The 26,793-nt window shown below is 39.2% G+C and overlaps 1 protein-coding gene across 3 annotated transcripts in view; it reads left to right on the forward strand.

Moving 5' to 3' along the window:
- Positions 1 to 984: 984 nt before the first annotated feature.
- The window catches only part of TMEFF2 (transmembrane protein with EGF like and two follistatin like domains 2), a 553,100-nt gene continuing 527,291 nt past the window's right edge, over positions 985 to 26,793 (forward strand). For all 3 annotated transcript variants that reach the window (XM_063399875.1, XM_063399874.1, XM_063399877.1), the window contains exon 1: positions 985 to 1,268. The gene's annotated coding sequence lies outside the window, so the exon portion shown is untranslated. The remainder of the gene's footprint in view (positions 1,269 to 26,793) is intronic.

The following is a 26,793-nucleotide window of genomic DNA, read 5'->3' on the forward strand; positions in this document are numbered from 1 at the left end:
GGTGGTGGGGGATGGAGTTGTGGAGATTTTCCCCTAATTTTGTCCTAAACCAGGACAATTCCTTCACTAGTGAGATACTCCTAAACAAGAAGAAATTAGAAATAAATGATGTAGAATGGAACCTTATTGGTTATATCTAGTCAGACATTGCCCAAGTCTTTTAAAATTTCCCCTATCCAAAGGAAAAAATAGATCAATAACTAAATGAGATATGAAGCACATGAGCTCATTCTGACTGTGTTTGATCTTTTTAATTTCTCAAAAATTCTGCCATGACATCCCCTCCTCACTCCCAGTCCTGGAAAAGCTATGAAATGTTTGTAGTGGGACTAAGTAGAACAGTAAGAACTCTTAAAAGTGTACCACAATTTTCCCACACACGTTTTGGAATGCAGGAAAGTAACACCACTACGGTTGTAAGCTCGATTGGGCTTCATATCTGCAAGTGAGTGCTGGACCTCAGCAACCCAGCAGAATTCTCTGCACTCATGGCATTCAGACTCCACTTGTGGGGAGGAAGCTCTTGGCCAGGACAGTTTGCTCTGGAGTCCTGGCATTGTTCGTGTAAGAAAACATATAACCACACGAAGGCGATCATATGCAGTTCTTTATTCAAGCGCGCGGGACACAGGGGCATACAGTGCCCAAATCTTGTGCCCGAGAATACAGAGTCGATTTGTGATTTTTATAGTTTCAAATTATACACATGTTAACTAACCTCCACCCCTAGATACTGATTATCCTATTTTTTAGTTAGTATCTTAAATCATACCTATGCTTTACCCTGGGTTCTACTTGATTTGGTTAAAACAATGCTTCTCAATTATCCCCTGGGCTGGAGTCACACTTGACTCAGTTATTACAATGGTTGCAGAAGCTGACGTTTGTTCCAAGCTGAGCTGCATCAAATTCTAGTTGTAAGTCTTCTACCTTCCCCCCCTCCCTCAACTTAAGCCCCGTGGTTAACTTATATAAAAAATTATTTTTTAACCCTCCACCATCAGCATGACTGCCCAGGGTGGTGGGTGAGAACTCCTGGCATGTGGAAGAGAACAAACGTGGCCCAGGGTTCATGTGGACACTAGAACCACCCTGGGGATGTGTGTGTGGGCAGGGCACCAGCACTGGAGAAGGGTTAAAGCTGCCTGGTTCTCATTCTGCTAAAATCTGCCTTTGCACTTGTGACCTTTGCAGCCAGTCTTGGCTCCTTTCCTTACTGTGTTTCCAGTAGCGTACGCTTTGCTCCTCATCAAAATGGACTCGCAATGGTAAGCATTAAACGTTTTCTCATGTGTTTAAACATCAATGCAAGCGTATTATTTTTTTTTTTTTCATGGAATTTGGTAGCTACATTGTTTAATTTTCAAAAACAGAAACTATGGAAGACATCTTCCTGAAGTATGGTTGGGGATTTTTTGAACTATATTGCTTTTTTAGTTACTCTGTTTAAAGTGCTGTTTGTCAAAATGTTCTGGTAGACAGAAATCCCTACAGTTTTGAAGAGTTTCCTCTGAGGCTTATTTGCCAAAGTTGAAGAGAGTTTAATTTCTTGCTTGTGTAACCATCCTGATAAAGATATAAATTTTCATTTAGAGTCATAAAATAGCTTTAGACAAGAGAAGCCAAAAACTGAAGTGCTTTCATTATTTGCTTCATGATTTTTCTTCAGTGTTTTGCCATATCTCTCTTGCATAGAGATATGGCAAAACCCTTTCTATTTGATGAACTTCTGAGCTGAATGTCCTTCAATATTTCAAAATTCTAACCACCTTTACTGGAGAAATAGTTAAGGCAAGTATGTTTTTATTTTCCAACTATTTCCCTGCAACTCTGGATGTTATTCTGGAGGGAGCCTCTCTGCTGTTTTTTTAATATCTGCTCATTCCCAAAGTCATCCAGTTTCAAGGAGATTCACATAATTCCTCGTGCTTGATCTGTTGCAGGTGTCTGCTTCTCACACTGCTTTGTGTTCATCAAAGACTGGGTCTTTGAAGGTTATTTCCTCACTTTGATTTCATGGCTACTCCAGTGCAAACTTGTACTGGGTTTCTGTACTTTGAGAAGTGGGGTGGTGTGTTGGGTTTTGAAAAATGCTTTTTTAGAGCTGACGGTGTTTGAGGCTGACTCTCTGCAAACCTGACCCTCTCCCAAGGAGCTGAGCTGCTTTGCTCCCTGCTTCGACAATAATCACGTTGTCAGGTCAAAACATTTGGTGGCTGCAGCAGAAATGAGAATCTGAAGGATCTGATACTGGTAGCAAGAGGTTAAGTTAGAGAGGCAACTCCCTAAGCAGGGATGTTGTCAAGCCTGGTTCAGAACTTCTAAAGTGACAAAAAGGTCATTCCCTTGCAGTACAGTTTTGGACTGTTTACGCCATCTGAAGTATTTATTATCCAAAACTGTTTATTGTAGCTATGCAATTAAGTCACTGTGGCTCGTGAATTGGTTCTTGCTGATTTTAATAGAAGGCATTTCAAGATGGAGTTACCTGCTGTTTTATTCTCCATTGACAGGCCTAAATTAACCTCCAAAATCAGATTTCTTCTGGCTATAACCACAACTGTAAATTTATAGGGCAGTTATAGTAAATATTTTCAAATATTTGCTGCAAATCCACAGCTTCAGCAAGCACTTCTGCTAGTAATGAATTTACTAGAACATGCAAACACAAAAGGGATGCAAAACTGAAGCTAAAGCAAAAATGCTTTAAGATAGAAATAAATGTTCATAGATAAGATTTTGCAGCATTGGTTCAATTCAGTTCATTGGGGGTTGCTGTCTTCTCCTGCCTTAGCTACAGGAGGCATCATTTGTGTTTATAATGGTGAATAAAAACCAGTGCTGCTTTACCTCTCTTTAAGGTGAAGCAGGCTTCTAATCTAGCTTTGACTCAGCCAAAATAGTTCCCTGGTCTTCAGTAATCACCTGCTGCAGTCAGAGAACATAAAAACACATCTGAGAATCACTACAAAAACAGTAAAATAATTTTGCTAATGTAAAATCATTCCTGCCAGCAGAGAGACTTGAACTAGGACAACTTTGATCTTGGAATAAATTATGTCTCAAATTGCTTAGATCTTTTGCAGATAGGAGAGCAAAGACTATGCACCTTCATCTTGATTTTCATTACCTTTTTTAATCTTTTGAGGTATATTGAAACTGATTCTTTCCTTTCTGTTATCCCCTATTATGGGTAGCATTTCAGTAAAGGGCTCTTTCATCTGTCACTTAGCCCACATACGTCATAGTTGATCCTTTACTGATTTATTCTGCAGCTGAATTCTTAAAAATAATTAAAAATTAGGACAACTACTTACTGTATTTGAGATTTTACAGATATTTGGGTGTTTGAAGGGTAAAAAAACCACAACACTTTAGAAATTGTAATTCTACTTGATAAACAAAGCTTTGTGAGTTAAATTACTGTGTCTAGTGAACCTTTGGTAGCTGGTTTCTAGGAAGAGATTCTATACAAAAATCTCTTTCCCTGGCTTCCATTCTCTTTTTATTGTCTTTTGTGCTGAGTGATTTGGTTTGATGATTATAGATACTTTGTATTGCTTAGACTACAGCTTTATTTTACATGCAAATATTATCTGATTCTGTGTCCTCATTAAACTTTAATAAGGCTTTACGAACATAGTGCATAAAAGACAACATTGAATCAACAAAGCCTGTATAATGATGATTGAAATACAAAATTCAGGAAGAGGGATGGTGGAAGTAGCTCAAGTACTGACAGTACTGGTAAGCATGCAGAGCCTTTAAGTTTATTTTTAAGTTCTAATAGTTACAAAGTAGGAAGTAAGAGTCTGGAAGAAAAAAAAAGCTAGAGGATGAGAATGCTACTTTTTTGTCAGTGGCATACTTGAAAGTAAATGCTGATGATATTCACTTATGCAGGTATTGCATATCATTTCTTTTGGTGTTTTTCAGATGATAAAATAACCATAAAAAGATACTCAGCTTGTGGGTTATGGCACATGATGAAAAGCATGAGTAAGAAATGCCATGCTGCTGCAAAAAGGCAGACACAATGATTAATCTTGAATAAACCCTGGCAAGTATAATGGTAGCAGACCCTGCAGAGCTTACTGGGAAGTGCAGGGAAAGTTGCTGTATTGGTAAAGATGTGTTTTCCTGGCTGGGATGTTCTAGATGAACACACGAAGGAAATCAGCACGGAGAGGTAAAACCCTATCGGGGTAGCTCCCGATAACTCCGAGGGTCCAGCCAGCGGAGAAATGGCTTAATAAAATAGCGAGACGGCTTCCCAGGATATGCTTTGTAAAATAAAGTTTTAATAACAGGAAAATAATAAACGTTACAAAATGAAAAGAGATAAGCCGAGCACCGTGTACCAAGCAAAGTTACACAGGCTAAGGCACTCCCAAAAAGCCTCGTGTACCCTTATGCAGGCCCTTTAGTACTCGATGGTCTAGGTGGGCTTTTTTGGCTCTTGGCCCAATGAGATGGACACTAGACTTTGAGGAGCACTTCTAAAGTCCTATCACTGTGTCTGTGTTGGGACCGAGCCAATTACAGCGAGCAGGCTATAGAAAATTCTAGCTTCACTTCCTTATATGGAAACACCTGCTCGGGTACAGAAATGCACGACTACATCTCACCCTGTAAAATCATATTAAAAAAAGAAAAAAAAAGAGAAATAGTTACTTTGAAAAAATTCTCACTTTTGTTCATAATTGTGATTGTGTCAATAACTTATTGTTATTTAACAATTTGGTTTATAGTTAAGCTGTAGTTTTATGGATTACAAAATTTTAAATTTGGTACTTTCTTTTTATTAGCCAATCTTTAAAATTTAATATTTAGTCTCAAATTACATATGAATCTTATTTTACTTTTTGTTTGGAGAGATTTTTTCAAGTGAACTATATTTTCTTTTTCTTCTACATAAAGATTTGATAATAACTTTTAACATACAACAACGAACAATTTTGACATGACAATAATAACTTCAGAAATTTTAACAGTGCAACTTTTATAAAACTTAAGTCTCTGCTTCAAACGTATTTCAGTGTCTATAGTGCTGGGCTGTGTCAAAATGCGAAAGTCCTCTTGAAGCTACCATCCGGGGTCATCTAGTGTCTTTGGTGTGTTCTTCTCTCCTTTCTTCTTTTGTAGTTGTGACTCAACTTCTTTTGCAGGAACTTTCTTAGAGTCTGTACCTGTGGAGACAAACAAAACCTCTCTCCCTGCCATAAAGGACAGGCTCTAAAATTTGTCTTGTTTTCAGAATTTTTATGAATATGAGAGATTAAAAAACATATATATAACTTTGTTCAACCTTTCTATAATAGAAAGCACTACGCCCTTTCCCATTTTTATCTTTTAAAGAGCATTTTTAGCTGTTCGTGTGTTTTTTAACAATAGATTGGCTTTTGAATGAATTAGTTATAATATGTGGTAGATTTGATATGTTGAAAAACTTCTGTAATTTTAAGAACTGTACATTTAGGAATGAGAAATGTTTACAAGAGATGTTTTAATTGTCTTTTTTGGTCTTTTTCTCCTTTATGTGTTGAGGTAGAACATACTTTAAAAAGTGTGTGGTTAGACAAGTGAATTTGTTTGAATTGTTTAAATGGTTGATATTGCATGATACTTGTTTTTAATTTTGAGGGTTAATTTTTGCTGCTATTGATGGTGTAGTTAGTGTTTGGTAGTTTGGGCATGGTTGCACAATTGTCTTAATTTACTTTGAGATATATGTGACACTTTTTACAAGAGCTGATGTATTTTGATGTATGGTTAAAAGTTTGCTGTTACCTTGCTATTTGCTATAAAACTTAGGAGTTTAGTGTTTGCTTTAACATGTGACACAATACAGTTGCTGTTGAGAAAAAAGGAAAAAGATTAGTATTTTAATGTGAATTTTACAATTGATTAGAACTTTTTCTTGAGAGGTCTTCGCTCCCTCTACCAAACTTGCAACATAAAAATTTGTAAACATAAAATATGAACTTTGAAAAACATGTAGACAGTTGTTCTTTTTTGGTTTTGAGATAGAGTTTTTAGACTTTCTTAAAATCTTATTTTTATTTTTTGGTGTTAGGATTTTACTACATGGTTATGAGATTTTAGATTTTCTTGACTTATTTATAAAACGAATTGTTTTTAGAGGAGTATGAATTTTGAAAGGTTTTCAATTTAATTATAGAGATGAATTTAATAATTTTTTTTGTAATATTTATACGGGCTATTTTTAAAAACTTTTGAATTTTGAATTAACTATTTCAATTAAAGATATGAGCAAGCAAAATATTTTTGCAGAATCTTTTCCTGTAAAGGAAAAATTATTTAGGAATTCGCTTTTATAATTAGTTTGGAATATAAATTTTTTGGGCAAGTTATTATAATCTTCTTGCTTAATTGACAAAACAGAAAAGAAAAACCTTTTGTTTTGGAATTACTTGGTAGTCTTTTTCAGATCTTAATGAAAAAATTAACTTATAAAGTTCTGGGTTTCTTGTTAAAACTGCAAAATAAAAGAATAGGTCAGGGTTTTAAGGTATTTTGAGCCTGCTGCTTTGGTGGATTCTTGTGGTGGTTTTCACGACAGTCTTCTTTTGGACGAAGTCTACTTTGTATCTTGGCTGCTGGAATTGAACTGTTAGCTGTCTCTGTTCTGTTTTCTTGGAGGGTTTTAGACGATGATAAACTTTCACTGCTTCAGTCTTGCTCTGTCCTTGTTTTTGTTTTGTTTTGGTCTCCTGTCGCCAGAGCCGGGCTGGCTCTGGGGTGCTGGTTTCTTTCCTTATCTTGTGCCAGGGATCTATGCTGGCTGATGAATCCTCTGAATCATCAGAGAAACTGCAGGACGTGTGGGAAACTTTCTGATTTTTCATCGGAGTTTGTTTACATTTCTCCGGCATGGGCGCCGCCATCTTGGGGAGGGCAAGTTCCGGGATGTCACATCCGGTTCCCACGCTCCTCACAGCCAGGGTGTGCCTGTCCAGGCTGTGGGTGACAACCCGGGGCGGTGCCCGAGGCTTGGGACCGCCCATGGAGGGGGAGCCTCCCGTGCTGGAGTGGGAGGAGCTGAGCGACACATCAGATGGTTCGTGCCGCAGCGTCGGGCTGTACTGAGCCCGCCCACATGGAGCTGAAGCTTCTGCCTCAGAGATGGGGAGAATTCCACGTTTTTCTTTGTTCTGTGAGCCCGCGCTTTCAGGGCTTTGTTCAAAACTCGCGCGCTCAAAATTAACGGACCGGGATCGCCCGAATCTCGTACCAGGAGACTGAGGGGGTGGGGAGGGCGGTTGGAATGGAATCTTTGCCTGCTTGGCCACGGCTGGCACAGGTCCCACTCCGGGGGTCTGAGGACGGCTCGGGGGAGGGCTTTGAGCCCTTCCCTGCCTGCTTCTCGGGAGTAAATCAAACCGGTTTTTTCTGGGACTTGGGGCATCAGAACTTGGATTTTTATCATGTCTAAGGTGAGCAGGAGCCTTTTTGCATTTTACTTTCTGGGCTCCTTTTTTATGGTTGCTTTTAGAGGCTTTTCTCAAGGTTTCTCTTTCTGCAGTTTCAAGTGTTTTTTCACTGCTGAGCCTTTCGCCTTCTTCTGTTACAAAGTCTAACACAGTTTTAAAGATGGGTCTTAATTTTAACACAGATTTTTTCTTTGAATTATACAACTTCAATCCTATCTTGTCCCAAAATTCCACTGTTACTGTTTCAGCTGTATTAGTGTCCGGATACTTCTTATAGACCCATTTCACAAGTTTTTTAAGTTCTTTCCTCTCAAACTTATAGTCTTGAATAGTCAGTTTATAATTAAAATAACAAAAGGTGTCTCGCTGTTCTACGGATTGCCGGGTCCCCATTGTCACTCACCAGAATGGCTCTTGTGATCTCCCGGCAGCTCTTGGTTTGTCTCCGACTCTCTCAGGTCACTCGGTGATTAGCTGTTCTCCAGCTCTGCTAGACTGCAGCTTCTCTCTTCTAAAGAGTAATCCACCTTGTACCAGAATCGGTGTCCGGCAAAGACCCCCTCTCACCGGTATAGGGGTTCAGTCAAAAGGCTCCCTCTCAGCCTTTTTGACCCAAAAATGTGGTTTTATTTTCACGACCAAAAAAACCACCACGAGCTCGCTTTTAAAAAAACGAAACCAAGAGCAAAATGGCCTAGCTGAACGTGAGGGCTCTCTGTCAGCAAACTTCGATTCAGTTACCCTAATGTAGGGTCCGAGTTCGAAGGCGCCATTTATCGGGGTAGCTCCCGATAACTCCGAAGGTCCAGCCAGCGGAGAAATGGCTTAATAAAATAGCGAGACGGCTTCCCGGGATATGCTTTGTAAAATAAAGTTTTAATAACAGGAAAATAATAAACGTTACAAAATGAAAAGAGATAAGCCGAGCACCGTGTACCAAGCAAAGTTACACAGGCTAAGGCACTCCCAAAAAGCCTCGTGTACCCTTATGCAGGCCCTTTAGTACTCGATGGTCTAGGTGGGCTTTTTTGGCTCTTGGCCCAATGAGATGGACACTAGACTTTGAGGAGCACTTCTAAAGTCCTATCACTGTGTCTGTGTTGGGACCAAGCCAATTACAGCGAGCAGGCTATAGAAAATTCTAGCTTCACTTCCTTATATGGAAACACCTGCTCGGGTACAGAAATGCACGACTACAAAACCCCTGGGTTGTGCCAATACAGGGTGGAGGTGGCCAGCAGTTGTCTGGAAAGGCCAAAAGGCAGGTGGGGAGGAAATGGGGAGGAAGAAAGAAAGCAGCACTCCTGAGAAGGGACTTCAGCGAGCTGCCACATGCAATATTGAGCAGCAGGGGAAGGGAGGAAGCAGCAAGCCCTTGTGTGCCAGTGCTGGAAGCCTGGGAGGTTTGATAGAAGGAACGCCGGCTGTCTGATGACAGCTGGCTGTGATACCACATCTCAGCTCTGGCAGAAGGAGGGTGATCAATGGGAGATGATCAATAGGGTACAGAGTTGCCAGGTTACCAGCTTTGCAAGGATGAGAGCGTAATCTGTGCAGGCAGGAGAGTGTCACAGCATGGAAAATGTAACATTAGGAACATAGCAAAAAGCGAGGAGCTCTGTGGAGGCCTTGCTTGCACAGGAGTTCTGCCCACTCAAATAGGGAAAGATAAAAATCAAAATACCTAGAAATGGACTGCAAACTCATGTTCAGGAGCATGACACTGACCAGGGAATATGAAGTGAAATCAGAAGTTGTGCATTTAGCACACTTGATAATAGCACAGATATGTGCAGTCAATGTTTCACCTAAATGAGGTATAGAGGTAAAATTTTTGGGCTGAACTGTAGTGTTAGGATTTTAGGGGGAAAAAAGCCATTCTGAATTTTGTCTCAAGTTATACACAAGGTCTGCTTCAAGGTGAATTGAAGACCCATCCATAGAAGTGTTCCTAATTATAATTGTTTCATGTTGCACTCAATTGTTTTCTGTAGCAAGCTGAATAAATCCAATTCAGGCAAATATTTAATGTAAAGAAGCAGAACTATATATATATTTAAAAGGTAATTAGTAAAATAATTGTACTAATTGTATGAAAAACAAGATACCTACAAAATTATCTCCAGTTTTGGAAATTGTTTTATTAGAAGCCCAGGTAAACCAACACATTTATAGCAGAAAAAAAAGCAAACCAAGGTAAGGAAAGCCATCAAAGGGCCCCAGCTCCTCGGAGCATGACTGCAGGGAGGCTATCATAGGGGAAGGCTTAAAAAATTGCTTTAAGAAGTGCAGAGCTTGTCCAAATGAGAACTAGAAAGGCCATAAATCATGACAGGTCAAATGGAGACAGCAAATAGAGCATTAAAAACTTGCAAGGGGTGCTCAGGCTTCTAGTCAAAAGTTCTTAAATCAAAAGCAGGAAGTCAGGTAGGGCATAAGTGAGACCACTTAATGACCAAACTGTGAGGAAGGACTCTGGAATTAGAAAGCCATAAAAGAGAGGTCCAGTTAATGCCTTTTGTTGCTGTTTGAAGACATCAGAGATGTTTCAGCACCTGAGCCATGCTTTCTAGTAAACAGGGTAGAGATCAGATGAGCTCAGTGGGTTTGTGTAAGCACACAGCAAGTGTATTCACCAAAACAAACAGGTCTGTTAACTGTCAGTAGCTCACCAGGTCAGGTGGCATATTAACCTGAGATAAACTCCAGTGGGAAATTGCAGGGTGGCTGCCAAGGCTTCCACCTGACCATTGCAAACAGGGAGCCCCTGGAATTCCCTGTCACTCTCACCAAAGGGACTCTCTGGGGAGTTATGGCTGCAGTTTGATTTCTGAAGCTGGGAGAAAGTTAGGGTCTGTCATAAGATGATTTTTTAGTGTAGGGGGTCACATTATTATTTAAGCCAAACCCTAAACAAAACTCCCAAGGCTGGGGCAGCTGGTGGGAATCTCTTGCTGGGTTGAAAGTGCACACAGTGGGTCAAGTGGGTCAAGTTAGGGTGGACAAGCCTTTCTTTTTTCCACGCACAAATCCTTCCTATTTATGATTGTGTGTCCTCTTTCTTCTTCCTTTGGTGGTTTGGGGGGGATTTTTTTGTTTGTTTTTAAATTCTGGGGAAGGAAGCAAGGAGATGAAGCAAGACCACAAAGTCAAATACTAGTGTGCAAACACACTTAGTTTCCTATTTAAAATCAAGGTTGTGTATGAAATGTTAATGGTCTAGTGATAGTGTCTTGCTGATGGAACAGAATCTAAATATTAGGCTCCTGCTTACATACAATGAAAACACTACCAAAAAAATTGCCTCAGGGATGGCTCACTGCTGAAATTTCCCACTGCCCAAGCAATTCCAGTCAATAGAATCAGCTCTGAGAACTGACTACCTGCATGGTTGTATAAAATAAACACTCCATAGAGCAGGCAGATCAGGGAAGAGGTCAAAGCATGAGTGGTGTGAAGTCAAAACCAGTAAGAAGAGATGAAAAAATTCAAGTTGTGCTGTGAATTTATCCTTTTTACAGACGTCTTCTTTACTTGACAAGAAAAAAGTGTTGATATGCAGTATCTTAGTCCAGTTGTTTGGGTTTTTCATACTGAAATGGTATTCAGCCCCTTTGAGGATGTTAAAAACTGTTGTGCTTGGGTGTGTCTAAGGCTTGGAGTGCATGGTTGTCCTGTGGAACTGAAGACTTTTAAATTTCTACAGAGCTGCATCCAATTTTCCCATGTTGACTGAATGTGCACACAAAGTTATATCATTTCATCAGTACCTGAAGATAAACATACAAATGGTTTGCATTTGTGGGAAAATGCATCCCACTCCAATACAAGTTTGGTCATTTAAACCTATTATAGCTTTGATGAAATGGAATAATTATTTTTTTACCTTTGTTTCTCAAGATTCTGTTCCTCGGCACTCCAACCCATCAGTCTCACATGGGTACTGCTGCCTCTTTTATTTTTTTCTGTTAATATTACATTTTCACTGAGACTGTCCTTTTTCCCCTGTGGCAAGCTACAAGGATAGACTGTCTATAAGCCTTTGGCTGATTTGCACTCTAAGTTGTTTTCATTAAATCCTTTTACGGTAACATTTTTTTTCTTTAACACAGTGAGGGTCTTTTTCAGGCCAGCAGCCAATCTTGGCACTGTGTTGTTGATAAATATAATATACTTGAAGGTATCATTTCCCAGGAGACGTCCAAAGTATCCGCTGTAGGTAGCAGTGGCAAGCATCAGAGCCTGGCTTTGCATGGTGTAATGCAAGCTGCAGAGTAAACAGAGCATCCATTACAGTGCTTGTAATCACCTCCTTCTCTTTTAGGGCTTCCCATTTTTATTATGTCTTCATTACACAGCAAGACAAATATCAATTTGACCTCCATCTGCAGAGTGAGTGAGAAACAGGGTTTCAGTAGGCAAGAGCGATTTTTCACTTGCAAAAACTGCCTTGTGATGGCAACAGCTAAAGGCTTGGGATGGAGTTCCTCTGTCCACTCGTACTGCATGCTGGAAAGACACTTTGGCCATGCTTGTCTGTGAACACAGAGTGCTCTGATTGTCAGGAGCTAGATCCACATGGAATGTAAAAATGCATGTAAATGTTGCATGTAAAAAACCTGCCATCCATATGAGAGCAACAATCTGCTCATGCCCATCAAGTGATTAAGCACTTAAATACTAGTGAGAACATGTGTATGTCAGATATGGTTTGCAATAAAACAAGAATTGCAGAAGCTTATAGTTTTATCAGTTATGTTTCACTTGCTCAATATAAATGCAAAAAAACCCCACCTAAGCAACTCTAAAAAAATTGGCAATTTGGTTTCATGCCTTCATTTGGATAAAGGAGACATGCTACTGAGCAAAAGCTCTGGGAACAGTACTTCTGCAGCCATTAGTTAGGTTTGAGCTTATTTTATGCATTTGATAGTCATTTACTTTTTTGAAATGACTCAAACTTTTTCCACTTTGGCTGTATCCCTGTCCAATTTTATATACTGTAGAAATATATCTTGTGAACCGCCCCTGGCCTCTCATCTTTAGAAGTTTGATTTAGTAGGAAAACTGACACTGTCTTCAGAAGTAGTCTCAAAAGTATCTCTGTGTCAGGGGAATTATTGAGTTTAAAAATCTACAGTGTATTTTAGGAGGTTTCTGAGCTCTCCAAATCTTGGAATATGTAATATATATGTATAGAGAGGGAGTTTTTGTTTTTTGTGGCTTGCTTTTTTTTTTCTGTGGGGGGCTCTTCCATTAGCTGTGTGACTGTATCACTTTTCTCTTTTGTTTTAGATAAGATGATTTAACTCCTTCCAAAACCCTTTTGAGACACACTGGTTTAGCAAAATCTGTATTCACAGAGAGATAATTGAAGTCTGTATTAATTGAACAACTGAAGAGACTCTTAAGTTTTGTGTTTGATAATTTGTAACCATAAAGTTGATTGGGATCCCATGCAATACACCTGACTTCTTGTCAAATGTCAAACTGTTAGGGGAGTCTGTTTGTATTGGAGCTGTAAATGTAACCACGTGCCTCCTCTACTCTGAGCTGTAAAACTGCCATTTGTTGTGACATTAATGTCAGAGTGTAGACCCAACTTTCACTATATCTGAGAATCCTTATGTGCTGATTATCTCTCTGTGACTTGCTGAACCATTTATCTTGTTCCTGGTTAAGAAAAGGGATGGAATCTTAAATAATGGCAAAACACATCTTCCTGAAAAAAGAAAAATAAAAAATATGTTCTAAGTAAGGAATATGTCTGAGAAGAGAGGAAGGTGCCTCACATCAAGCTTGATTAAACTGAGACTGGAATTATCTTGTTCATAGATTGATCTTACCTGTACAATTAAGAAAAAAAATCTGTAATAGGCTGTATGTGCAATATTTTAAGGGATTAAATGTGAAGCACAGCCTGACAGAAGGTGAGGAAAAAAGGTTTATAAAGAGGGAGGGTAGCAGTGAAGCTCCATATCCAAAGGCAAGGAGCCTGTGGATGCAGCCTCACCATGAGATGCTGCCTTACAAATCAGGGCTGGGTGAGCAGCTCTAACAGAGCCCCTGGGTTTGGAACAGGTGGATCCAGTGTTGGGATAAACTGGGAGCAGACTCGTGTCCTACCCAAGGACTGCCTTGTATCAGCCAGCTCAGCTTCTTCGTTTTTTGGTCTCCTGTAATGAAATAATTGTGGTAAAGCCATACAGTGATGGTAGCTCAGATCTCAGGTTTTACCTCTGTGTAAAAGACCTGCATTTATCTTTGTGTGAAAGAAATTAGTCCAGTAGCTCATACGTGTAATTTTTCCAGTTTGTGTCTTGTGCTGCCTGTCAAAAGTAAGAATAATTTCAAAGGGACATATATTGAGCTGCTCTTTATAATATCAGCTCTCTGCACACAGAGATTAGCAAAGTGTCAGGACTGATTTAAGATCCTTCTGATGAGTGAGAGGGTGGAAATATGTAGGGGAAAATATGGTTTCTCCATTGTTTTCACATAACTAAGAAGTTGGAAAAAATCCTATGGGAATGTTTTAAGATTAAATATTGAATCCTGTACCAAACATTTAATTTGGTCATTGCACATGATGAATAAAATGCCAGAATCAAAATGCTTACTCTTTCAGGACCAGAGTTTGAACAGATGTACCTGTGCATTGAGACAATGTTTGAATAGATTTTGGAAGAAATCGAGTGAATTCTTTCTCATTGAAGACAATGTCAGAGTTGCCATTGACTGCAGACTTGAGCTTGACTGCAGCAATCTGATTCAGTAAAGGATTTAAATGCATATAATCATAGAAAAAGTGATCTGATGAATCATGACCCTATCTGTGAAAATTTGCCTAATGAAACTGTGTGAAATTAACTTTACTCACAAAGCACACCTGTTCTGCTGGGGAGATGGCTATAAATATCTTTGTGCCACCTGCCCCAGCTATGAGAGCTTCTATAAATCATATAATTCCCTCTGACAACTGGTACCACCTTGAGGGCACCTTTTTCTTTTTGTGCTCTTTCTGAAAATGTGTATTTGCATAAATAAAAATTTGTATGCCTCTAAATTTTCCATCAGATTTCTTTTTCACCCCCAAAACTGAAAGAAGTCTAACTTGTAGTTTTGCCTCCCTGTTACAGTTCCATGTACAGGCACACCCTGAAGGAGGATGTGGTCACTTGGGAATTCTGCCCTCCTGGGACACCATCACTTGTACACACAGTCCCATAAAGGAGTTGTTCCAGTTTGTGCTGAGTCCAGATGGAAAGAAATTACTGACTGGAAATCCAAGAGTTATCAGGACTCTGCTTCTGTATCGGTCTGACTTGCCCATATACTCTCTTCTGTTCCTTCTCTATTTGTAAGAAATTGCTCTTTCTTCTATCAGAGGCTGAATTTAAAACTAGACCCCTAAGAAAGCCTTGGTTTAGAGTTTCCAGTTTCTAAACCCAGTACCCCATGCATCAATGAAGGAGCAGAACTCCCCTTCCTCCTCTCCAAGCAGAATGTGAGTCAACAGTGTTATGCTGCTGAGAGAAGGGTAAATACCTTATTAGGCTGTATAAACAGTGCAGAAAATGCATGAAGTGATCCTATGTAAAAATACAATGATTTTCCTTCAAGAGGGATTTAGATTTATTGGTTGATGGCAAAGGAAGAGCAACCCAGAATATGGTGATTGAAAGAAGTGCAGTGTGGAAAATCTTGAGAAGAAAATCACAGGGGAGGCAGTGTAACTGTTTTCAGTTATGTGAAAGGCTATGTAAAGAGAAAAAAGTTTGGTGGTTGGTTGGTTTGGGTTTTTTGGGGGGGAGGGTTTTAGGTTTTTTTGGTTTTTTTCTGTGTTCCAGACTCATAAGGCAAGCTGTGAACAGAAACAAAAGGTGTTGTGAAGATAAAGGCATAATGTCAACCCCCAACTTGATGATAAGCATGGTGGAATGGTGCAGGACAGCCTTGCAGGGTTGTGGGGATCAAGAACAGACAGAGCAAGTACCAGCTAAGAATGAGAAGGGAGGAGCAGATGATTCCTGTTGCTTTTGAGCTCAGTGTCCAGGGCACTTTTAGGGTAATGGTGATCAGTACTTTGTGTAATCTGTGTGGAAAACTTTCTGTAGAACATGAACTATGTGAAGTGGTACAGTGATGAAAGTGTAAAAAATACAGGTTTGAAAAACACAGTAGAAGTTTTCATTGCAGTAAACCTATTGCCTGGTCTCCACTTATTAAGGTTGTTCTTTATTCTCCCTATATTTAAAATATACATTTCTACCAGCAATTAAAACCAAAGGAATAAGATTTCAGATTTTACTTTACCCACAATTATTGTACGACTTTCTACTGATCTCATTTTTATTTTTATTTTAGAGCAGTGTTTTCTAATGTTTCTTTTTAAAAATTGTGATAGTGTGTTTTTATTTCATTTTCTGTATTTCCTTATACATTGATGGTATTTACATAAATGCAGTTGTAGAAATTTCTTGCTTTGGGGACAGTGTACAACAACAGTCTTATCTCTGCAAAAGGAGAATTCCTTTAGTGTTAAGTCGTTAGTTAAGCATAATTTTATTTAATAACCTTTCATGTGGAAGGAGTAAATGAGGTATTTAAATCAAAAGTAACAGAAATTGCTCTGTGCTGCTGTTCTTACCACAGACCTACAAAGCCCTGGTTGGACTTTAAACCATGTATTAATCCTGCATAGACTGACTTCAAAACTCCCTTTGAAAATTTGTAAGTGAAGGACCCACAAATTTCAGAATGACTAATATCTTGCTTAAGGGAGGAATTCTTTAATGAGGTAGAAAAAGGCTGTATACTGTCTCCCAGGTAACGTGCCCATTAATTTATTTGCAAGATGCTGATCCATGAAGAGGATTGATTTAGGCTTAACTGGCAACCACAGCTTAAACCAATTTGCTCATGCTGGTTGGCCTGTGTTCTCCAGGGAGTTGGGTCTGGAGGACACAGTTAACTCTCCTGGGTGGGATATGAGGGTTTTTGTACCAAGGCTGAGGAAGGTGGAGTGCTAAGAGTACAAAGGATTTTATTCCATACTGAAAGTCCAGACTGCATTCTGTGAGTTAGAAGATGCTGTTCAGTGTTGTTTATTGTTACTAAGGAAAATTAAATGCTCCCCTCTCTCTGATTTTTCCTTTTTGTCTGGGACAGGTGAAGTGGCACTGTAAAGCACGTGTTAATACTTTTGCTATTATAATCAAAGTTTTGGGTAGTGGTGCTTTTCAGGAACTCCAAGATTCACTTGAAAAATCCACAATACCTGCTCCTCCTTTTTCTCAGAATTTTTCTTGCAGCAACTATTCCAAAATGATATCTTGACTCAGAAGCTGTCTCTTGTGTTTGCCTTCTGGAGCTAAACCTGCTAATGTTCCCAACATGCTTAGCTGAACTTGGGACCTGTGGTTACACATCAAAGGGAATAATTTTAAAAGGTTTTGCCTGGCGCAGTGGCACGGAGGCACCGCTGCTGGAGCACCTGCCCAGAGGAGAACTGGTGTGAGGTCTGAGGGAGGCAGTGGAGCTGACAGCTCCTCCCATTCAGCTGCTGAGTCTGAGGGCCCTGCCGAGGATCCTGGACTTGCCCAGTGGTGGTGTTGCTGCTACATCTCCCAGAGTTTAAAAACTTGGTCAGCAACTATCTCAAGATGAAGCACATAATTCAGAAAAGCTCTGAAAATACAGATAGAAATGGAAAAGGAGAAGCTTGGAAGGGACAGATCAATGATGCATTTTTACACTGTTTCTTGTTTAAGGAAAGCAAATGAAAGACACAATAATGGCTCAGAACCATTATTTAACCTTTTTATCACGCAAAATGGCCCCCAAAAGTAATAGAGGTAAAAGAATTGGGCTGTGACTTTGTGCTATGTTCATGCTTGGACATGGCTTCCAACTGGCAGGAGCTAAGAACATGTCCCTGTGCTGTAGCAGCAAACAGTATGGAACTAGAGGATCAGGACAGATGGGCCCTTAATTTTGGGTTCTAAACTGGATTTGAAGAGCCAGCCCTGTAAATCAATATTGCAATACGGTATTTAGGTTGGATATTAGGAAAAAGCTTATCAAGGAAAGAATAATAAAGTACTAGAATGGTCTGCCTGGAGAGGTGGTGGAGTCACCATCCCTTGATGTGTTTAAAAAAAGACTGGATGTGGCACTTTGGTGCCATGGTCTAGTTGAGGTGTTGAGGGCATGGGTTGGACTCAGTCTTGGAGGTCTCTTCCAATCTAGTCGTTCTGTGATTTTTGTACGATTAAGAATGTGCTATCTAAGAAAGAAATGTAAAGTTTTCCTTCTTTCTGGTGAGGCTAAAATCTTGAAAATGAAATGTTATCCACTAGGCTGCCAAACCTTTAAAACAGAGTATTGATTGGCAGGACCCCTCTGAAACACAGCTTGAAGAGTTTGCAGTACAAAGAATCTTCTGTGTGTCCTGTATCACACTCCTACCCCCAAGGTAGGAAGCTCTTTCTGCCCTGTTGGTGGGCTGCTCAAGGTAAATGTCATCATAAATTAGCTACTCCATCTGTACATGGTGCTTTTAATAAGAAAGCAAGAGGTGCCTCTAGAGCCGAGACCTGCATCTCTCCAGCAGCTCCTTCAGCTCCTGTCCCTACATCCACAAATCCAGCAGTTCAAATTGCTTCATTTTCCTCCACTTTCTCAGGGGTGCCTCACTTCATGGATCTCAGTATATTTCTCTGTAGACTCTCATCACTCTCACCCGCCGTGGTTGTCATTGTCACAAATGGTTTGTGGTTGTCGCCTCCCTCCCTGGCTGTGCGGGGCTCTCTGCAGAGCTGGCCTCTCCCAGTTACCCCGAGCAACAGAGGGGCTGGGGACAGGGAAGTCAGAACAAAGCCTTCCCTGTGCTCTGAGGAAGGATGAGGAAGGCAGCTGGAGCTACATGGGATGGTGTCTTGTTGAGTGAGCAAATTGTATAGGGTTCTTACTAAATGCCACATGAAATGGCTGAATGCCATTAATCAGGCTATCTCCAGTGCTGTTAATGAGATTGATTTCTTAGGAGTAATTTTTTCCCATGATTCCCTCTCCAGTTTGGTCTTTCTACTGTTCATTTTTGTTTAGCTCATCCCAAAACAGTTTAGAAAGGTACGTTTCAGTGTTTGGTTGTTACCCTATTGCATTGGCTTTAGAGGATAAACATTTTTGACCATTGCAACTCTCTTTCTTTAATTTCTCTGTCAATGATGATCTATGAAAAGTTGGGAGGAGGGCAGGTTAAAGCAAAATAGAAGTGGTTAGAAAGATGACAAAGTATTTTTATTTGTTCTATTTTAAATCTCTTTCCATTGTCTCAATAAAATCTGGACTCTGATTCTCCAGAAGCTGAAGGAGAATTTTGTTTTGATCTTGGTGGGCTGTTTGTTGGCATCTACACTTTAAGGAGCTTGCTTTGCTTTCTACTATACTCTTTTTCTACCTGTTTAGCTAATTGTGTCTGAAGAAACCTTCAAGATTTCCAATATTTTGGCAACTCATCTTAGATCTCACGATGCTTCATCACCTTTAGAAAGTTATGTGTCCTGGAGTCAGAATATAATGCAAGAACTTCACTTGTAATTTGAAAGAAAAAAACCAAGTTGCTTCCTTTTGAGGATGCTCAAAGGAGCATGCATATGTGAACAGATTAAAAAAGCCCAAACCATTAAACAAGTGGGAAAAAAAATAATCCCAAAGTCAATCTTCCATCCTTTGCAGAAGCAGACTCAGGATAGTGGAAGTTTATATTTCATTCTGGAAAAAGATGAAAATTGCCTGGCCATGCATGTATTTCTGTGTACATTCTCCAGGCTATTTCTTTTCCTGATGTATTGACAGCCATGCTTTTTCAGCTTGGAACCATTTCTGCTTCTCTGCAAATATATTTGTATATATTTATACATTTGCATAAAACACTTTGGTCTGGGTGAAGTCATCTCTTCACTTGGTGCTAAAACATGCCCAAAAGTTTCGAGAAGAGGAAATTGCATGTATTTTATACATACAGTGTAAACTCCAGCTTTTGAACTTTCTCATGTATCTCCTTTATTGTCTCTATCATCTTTGTCACAGAACTTGCCTGATTTTCTCTTGACAAAATTGGGATTTTATGCTGATCAAAACATTGTCATAGCATTTCCCAGGTTCCTACAACTAAAGACTTCTTGGCTTCAACACAACATTAGTAGATCTTTGAAAGTTTATCTAAGTCATTGGATGGGAAGTAAAGGTGATCTTCTGTACCTCTGAGATTCCATTTGCATTTCATAAAGATACATATTGCCTAATTATATTTATTTGCTTAGATTATAAATAATTACAGAATGCCTGTCCAAGTCTCCTGGTGCCTCAACGCATCAATAACAATTCCATCCCCACAGTGTTGAATTAATTATTCTAACAGGAACTCAGCCAGACTACCTTGAGTGGAGACTTTTCAATTTCATCACTACTTTCAGAAACAAATCCACAGCTTTCTGCGTAAATCTTATCAAACAGTACCTTCTGTGCACTGCTGCTTCTTTCCTGTTCCTCCTGTAAAACTGACAAGAGACACTTTTACAGTTCGCTCTTTATGCTATGTTTTGTTTTGCTCTAAGCTGACTAGGACTCTGGGAATCATTTTCTCAGAAAGCTTCCAATGCTCTGAAAACACATCTATCTAAAGATAAATTTTAATGTTTTCCTTAGTTTTCAAATTATCAAGTACTCAACACTGTATTTGATGCTTTAAGTGAAAATTCTTTACTTATTGTTTGCAAAAAGTTTATCTTTTCACAATCTTATTTTTGAATGTAAGCCAATCAAAGAAAAAAGTAAAACTAATTGAAATATTTAAATTATTAGATGGCAATAAATTGATAAAGTCTTTACTTGAAAAATGCTTCCAATATAATCTCTTTTCCTCTGAATCAGGACAACAGTGAAAAAAGAAGCCTCCTTGTCTTATTTTCATACATTGTTTGTTTCATTATGAAAAGCCATTAAGGAATGTTATCAGAGTTCTGTGTGTGTGTGTGTGTGTATAACCTTGCTGATTAATGGCAATACAGTGATAGGTAACTGAGAATATGTAACATTGCCCAGAGGGTTTATGGGAATAATTACATTTGTTGTTCCATTCACCTGCTCGTTTTTGTGTGCAGCACTTGCCAGAGGAACAAGAATGGGGTTTAGGTTGTTATTTTTTATGTTTTTGTTGGTATTTCAGGGCAGAATATTATAATAGTCAGTAGTTTTGCTTTGTGTTTGAATTATCTACAAGTGATAACATCCATTCTGCATTTCACATCTTCCAATTCCTGAAAAAAAGAAACCCCAAACCCAACCAAACTGAAAATGAAACAAAACAAATAAACCCCAAACAAACAAGAAACTCAGAGGAAGCAAAAGCAGAAAAGGTTTTTCCATGACTGAGTATATAAACCCCTGCTCATCTTTGGAGCCTCTGCATTGCTAGGTGCTGTCACATGCCTGTGGGTGTAATCAAATACCTGTTGCTGATTGTTGTCTGGTGTGATTGACTAGTGAGAGTTTATTTAGAAGTTTCTACCCTTTGGCCAGCTTTTTGTTTCGCAGACCCCTCCAAGGAGCAGAGCAGGAATGCAATGCTGTGACAGGTAGGCTGCTGTTGTACTTTGCAGTTCTGCAGTATGTTCCTGAGTGCTGGGACTGAGACAAGGGCACTACTGAGTTTCTTGTTTTTACTGCTCGGCTCTTTCATGAGTCCCTTCCTGAAATACATCTCCCCTGTCATTGGTTCTGCTCCCCTACCAAACAGACCTGTGCAGGTTTAAAGCTTCTCTTTCAGTGCAAATGAGGAAAATATTCTGTGCTGACACATAAATGTATAATACTGTTTCACTTTTCTCTGTTTTGTTTAAACAGTAATACTTAAACAGTCATATTCCTCCCAGTAAATAGCTGACATTTAAACGTCTTGCAAGGGTATTTGACATTGTGTTAAATATAATTCAAAAACATTTTCTAAATTAAGCCTTTCTGAAAGCTTATCTAACTCTCATATTGTATTTTTAATTTCCTTCTTTAGGATAAAGTTTACTGCATGTATACCCAACAGACTAATGTACCTGATGATTTTTTTTAATTCATATGCATTCACCAATCAAAATAATAGCACACATTCCCAAAAAATATTAATCTTGTTCCTCCCCTATTTCTTCCTTTTTTTGTCATAATATGCAAGCAATATTTCTTTAGAAATAAGCTAAATAAAAAGTAGAATATTAAATGCATGAAGATGAAATACCAAGAATGCAATAATAGTAATCATATAATGAATGGTATCCTCATAATATCTGCTATTGGTTTGGAACAAAATGAATCATACAGCATAATTCTTATGGAAGCCTTTAATTATGGATGTACTTTTTGTACTTCAAAACTGAAGTGTTTTATGACTGTAGGGGGAAAAATTAGGCTGAAGCTTTTATGAATCTTAAAAGTTCAGGATGAAAATAAAAATTAAAATGGCATCTCAAAGTGAGAATGCAAACTTTGGGTTACTGTCTCTCACAGGGCTACTGAACTCCTCCCACCATCAGAGTACACCAAGAATTTCTGAAACTTTGACAATTACAGGCCCGCATTATAATCATTAGTGTCATATGAATAAATAATGCCTAATTAATTCAACACTAATGAGAGGACATAGGTTCAGACAGTGTTCATCACTGAAGGCTGAATTCCCTCACACTTCTGTCAGAGTAATTCTTCATTGTTGTTACACAAATTACTTTCTAAGCTCTGTAGTGGTCTTAAACAGCACAGAATTGCAGGATTTAGTGAAATTCATTACAAAATAGTACATAATCAATAATATGAACCTTGATAAGGTTTTTTTGCCCCCTGGCACTTATTATTGTAGCATATGCTGAAGATAACTTCACTGGCAAATAGGAATGGAATTTGTATGTGTATTTGATACATTTGGAATTAGCCAAAATAACAGGATAGAAAAGGGATTAAGATGATCTCTGTTAGAAAGGCAAGTGCATATTTATCGAAGGAAGACTAAATTGAGCCTTGCTCACATCCAGGACGATGTTTAAATAATCCTGAAATACTTAAATCACTTCAAAGCATTTTTTAAATCTCTTCTTAAGTTCCTTTTCAAGAACCTCCTGAGTTCCCCTTGGTTTTTCTCTTCACTTCTACCATAATGCACATCATGCACCAGCCTCTCTGTGAAGTTTTTGAATTTTTTACCATATATTCTGTGTTTCCTGACAGCTCATCTCTGCCATTTTTGTGGAAAGAAAAAGTCTGGAGATCAGATTATTGAGTTTAGTGGAGGGAGCCTGCTCCAAATCTAAACTCAAAAGAGACAAAGTTTAGGAGAAATGTTCATGTACAGATAGAACATGAGGTTTGCAAGCACTTTTAATACCACGTATGTCTGTGCAAGGGCAAGTATAGAAAATGTTATCTACTGCTCTCCCTGTGTTTGTGTAAGCCCCTCAGTGGTTTTGTGCATGGCTTAGTACACATTGCAGGCAGAGAGGGACAAGATAATCCTGCCACCTTCAGAGCAGAACTCACTCGGGTTCTCTAGTGCTGACCAGGATGATTCAACCTGCAGGGTGCAGGTTTTACCATGAACCTGCTCCTGCATCCACTGTCTCCTGGGGAGGGATCCTTGCTGCAGCTCCTCTGTAGTAGAAACTGGATTAAACTGCAAGAAAAGTAAATACTGTGCCTTGAGTTATCTGGTTTGTAGTGTCATGCTGCAATTCTGGCTGTAGAGGATGCAGGTTCAAGTTTTTGAGCATTTTCAGGTGCATTTAAATTCATGATATCTAGATTGACTTAATTGGAAACATCAGCTTTCCATCTTTGCATGTGTTTTATGTTTTTTAAACAATCAGAGTTACAGTGAAAGCACTGCACTGGTTATATTTTTCCAGAGCCTGTGCACATCACAGAGACAAAATTCACATTTAGTCAGTGCTCTAAACTGCTGGCTAATCTTTCCTGTTCTAGTATCAGCAGTTACACTTATGCAAATTAGCATGTTGTAAAAGTTACATCAGTCATTTCTGGTTCAGAGCTTAATTTGCTCAGAATAAGTACTTTTGAATCAAATAACTCTCCCAAAAAGGAAAACCAGCAGTTAAACCCAGACTAAACCTACTTATAAGAAGGTAAAAAATAAAATGTATTAGTATAGCTAAGTAATGGTATGTTCTTCAGGTAAATGAATTAAAATATGTCTGTGAGAACTAGACTGAGCTGTGAGAAGGTATGAGAAGAGAAAGAATATAATTTGAGAAGTTCATTTTGGAGGAGACATTAATAAAAACTGGATGACAAGCAGCAAAGGAAATTAGCTGCTGGTGCACAGGGGCATGAATAATGCTGGAGGATGTATCACATAACTTAATCAAATAGGCTGTAACAGGAAGATGCAGCTGTGGTTTCCTTAATGACCAATGGGTGATGTAATCAAATGCTTAAATGCACATTGTCAGGTTCTGATGAGTTTCTATCAAGGCAAAGTTGGGGTATCACTTACCCAGGAGTTCAGGCTGATAACACATCCTCTCTCAAGTGAGCGGAAGGAGTTAGGAGCAGACAGGTTTCTGAGATGTTTTTGTGACAGGAAATAAGCTTCCTTTATCGTTCTCTAATGTAAATATCACGTTCCCTGAAGATATATATACTTCTGCTGCCTTTGGCAGGGCACAGCGCTGTGAATCTCACCATGCTTGGGCACGAGACAGTCAAGGCTGCTGCACTGGGACCCAACAGAGCTGCAAGAAACTTTGAGGTGTTTCTGGCCTCTGCCAGCAGCTGCAGACTCTGGTTGTGCAGCTCCATTGGTGCTGGAAATACACGGATTAACTAATTTGAGGCAGTGTGGGAATGACTGAAGTCAGCTCACGAGGCTGAGTGAAGGCCAGTTCTCCTTCAGTGGAGTGTACTAAATGGCACTGCTAATGCTGGGCTTGTAGAACTTTAATTTCTGTTTCTCTCGGTATTGTGCACTTTGCCAGCACGTGTTTCCATTGGAACAAACCCAAATGTTAAGGCTGATAGAGTAGTGACCTTTGCAGCAGCAGGTTCAGATCCCAACTGAGGAAGCTGTGCTAGCCCCAGGCCCAGGAGGGCTGGTTATACAGTGCAGGGACATGAGGGCTGGATGCACTGCCCTGGCTGACTCAGGAGGCAGGAGAATCTTTTCTGTGCTCAGAAGTCTTGGTCCTTGCTGTCTTTGTTACACAGTGTAGGTAGAAGACTTTTTTTCACCAAATCAGAGTGGTTTAGCAGCAGTTTCATAGCAGGGATATAAGCTGTGAATGTAAGAAGCAAACAGAGTCAAAATCAAGACTGAGCTCGCTGATAATCCTGGGTTTTGCATTTTAATGCATATTGCTAGTTGAGTGCTAGATTGTGTTTTTATGACAGAGCAGATTAGGAAATAATTTGCATGTGAATCTCTCCAAGTCTGTGCAGTTTCCCCGGTAACAAATGTGGAACCAAGTTCCAAAATCTGCTTGTTGCTGTTAAAGTCTGTGTGTGTATGTGGGGAGGGTGGTGTTCTTATTTTATAAGTTTTTATTAAAGAAAGATATAGAACTGCAAAGTTTAGCAAGGTTCTTGATTTACATAAAATGAGAGATTTAGGAAATTAAATGCTTCTTCACTCACCGGCACTTAACTCCCACAAAAATCTCATTTCTCGTCAAACAACACATGGGTATTTTGCAATCAGAGTTTTCCTTTCTAGCTATTGCAAACAAAACTTGTTATTACTTGTGGTTTTGAGGGAAGCTGCTCGTAATTGGTATTTCCATCAGCAGTTGCCTTTCAAGCTTCTTCAGAAGCCATCTGGGAAGGTTTGGGGTATCACCCATCAGAGCTTCCCTGCTCTCCTCCGTGCCTCCCCCAGGAGGGATCCTTGCCTGGTTTCATTTGGCTCCAGGCAGCTCCCATGGGTTCTTCCACAGAAACTGGGTAGCTTGGACCAGGATCAGCTCATCTGCCATGTCTTGCTTTTAAAGTGGTGGCTAGGGAGAGGTTTGGGTTGCAGCTTTAGCAAGGTGACTCTTCTGTGCAGCAGCAGAGAACTGGAAAGATCTTGGAGAAGGGAGAGAGTGTTGTGTTTGCTGGGAGAGTGGCTGAAAGGTGACACCATCCTAGCAGTGACTGGAGTGAAAAAGCTGGTGAGTGACCTTTTGAGAAAGACTTGTTGGCCTCTCACTTTGCATCCTGGCACTGAGAAACAAAAAGAAATCTCCAACAATTCCCCACCCCCGTCCCCACAAACAAACTGAGACCAAAAAAAAAAAAAAAAAAAAAAAAAAAAAAAAAAAAAAAAAAAAAAATCCCACAAAAGCTCCCTCATCCTAAATAAGCCCCAAGCTTGCAACTGAGACAACTTTCCAAGTTTAGGCCACTTTCTGTGGCTTTACTGAACCAGACAGTTTTGGCATAAAATATTTTGCTGTTAAAGCATCCCCAGTGCTCTCTGAACTTCGAGTATCTCATGTTTTTCCTCAATTATTTCCTGAAACGTAAATCTCAGTGGGTTTGATGAGTTTTTCAGTAAAAGATCTAAAGGCAAATCTTCCTAGATAACTTCAGAAATATAGATGAAGTCATGTAAGCAACCTTGTAGAAAATATTTTTTTCTCCTTCCTCATCTCTGTTTGCTTTGTTTGCTGGTTCACTCTTTAACTATTTCCAGTTTGCAGGTTATTTTAACTAGACTTCAAGGTTGAACATGAAGTAAATTGAAACTTCAGATGCCCTAAAATTTATGCAATGCACGTATGCAGGGAAATTCTAAATAAATAAAAAGGAGATTTCCCCTTGGTAGGAAAGAATACCTCTTGTTCAGAAGTGTCATTTTTGAAAATGTTAAAATCATAAAATCAGTTATGTAATAAATAAAATAATTATTGTTCAGCTTCTCTCTTAGAGGCAAGCTAAGCTGCTTCTGCTGCTGAATAGGGTTTTACTTCATTTTATCAAACTGAAGTGATTTTTCATGTCATGCTGGGTTTATTCCTTTAATGAGCCATACAATAATCAGGAATGAAAAGAGAAAAATTTTATTTGAATACAGACAACCTGAGTTACTGGAATGTCATCAGCATGAGCAAGCTTATTTTCTTTTTAATGTTGTATCATTGAAAACCGTAGCACAATTAAGAAGGGCCTTATGTCAGGTTTTGTGGCAGAAATTCCCAAGTACTGTAGATGTGTTGTGGACTCAGAAATTGAACTCCAAGTCAATCACACCGTTATTCAAAACTCATTTTCCTTTCTTTCCTGATTGTACAAGTTTGTG

Source organism: Prinia subflava, chromosome 6 (assembly GCF_021018805.1).
Source record: "Prinia subflava isolate CZ2003 ecotype Zambia chromosome 6, Cam_Psub_1.2, whole genome shotgun sequence".
In the NCBI taxonomy this organism is placed as follows: domain Eukaryota; kingdom Metazoa; phylum Chordata; class Aves; order Passeriformes; family Cisticolidae; genus Prinia; species Prinia subflava.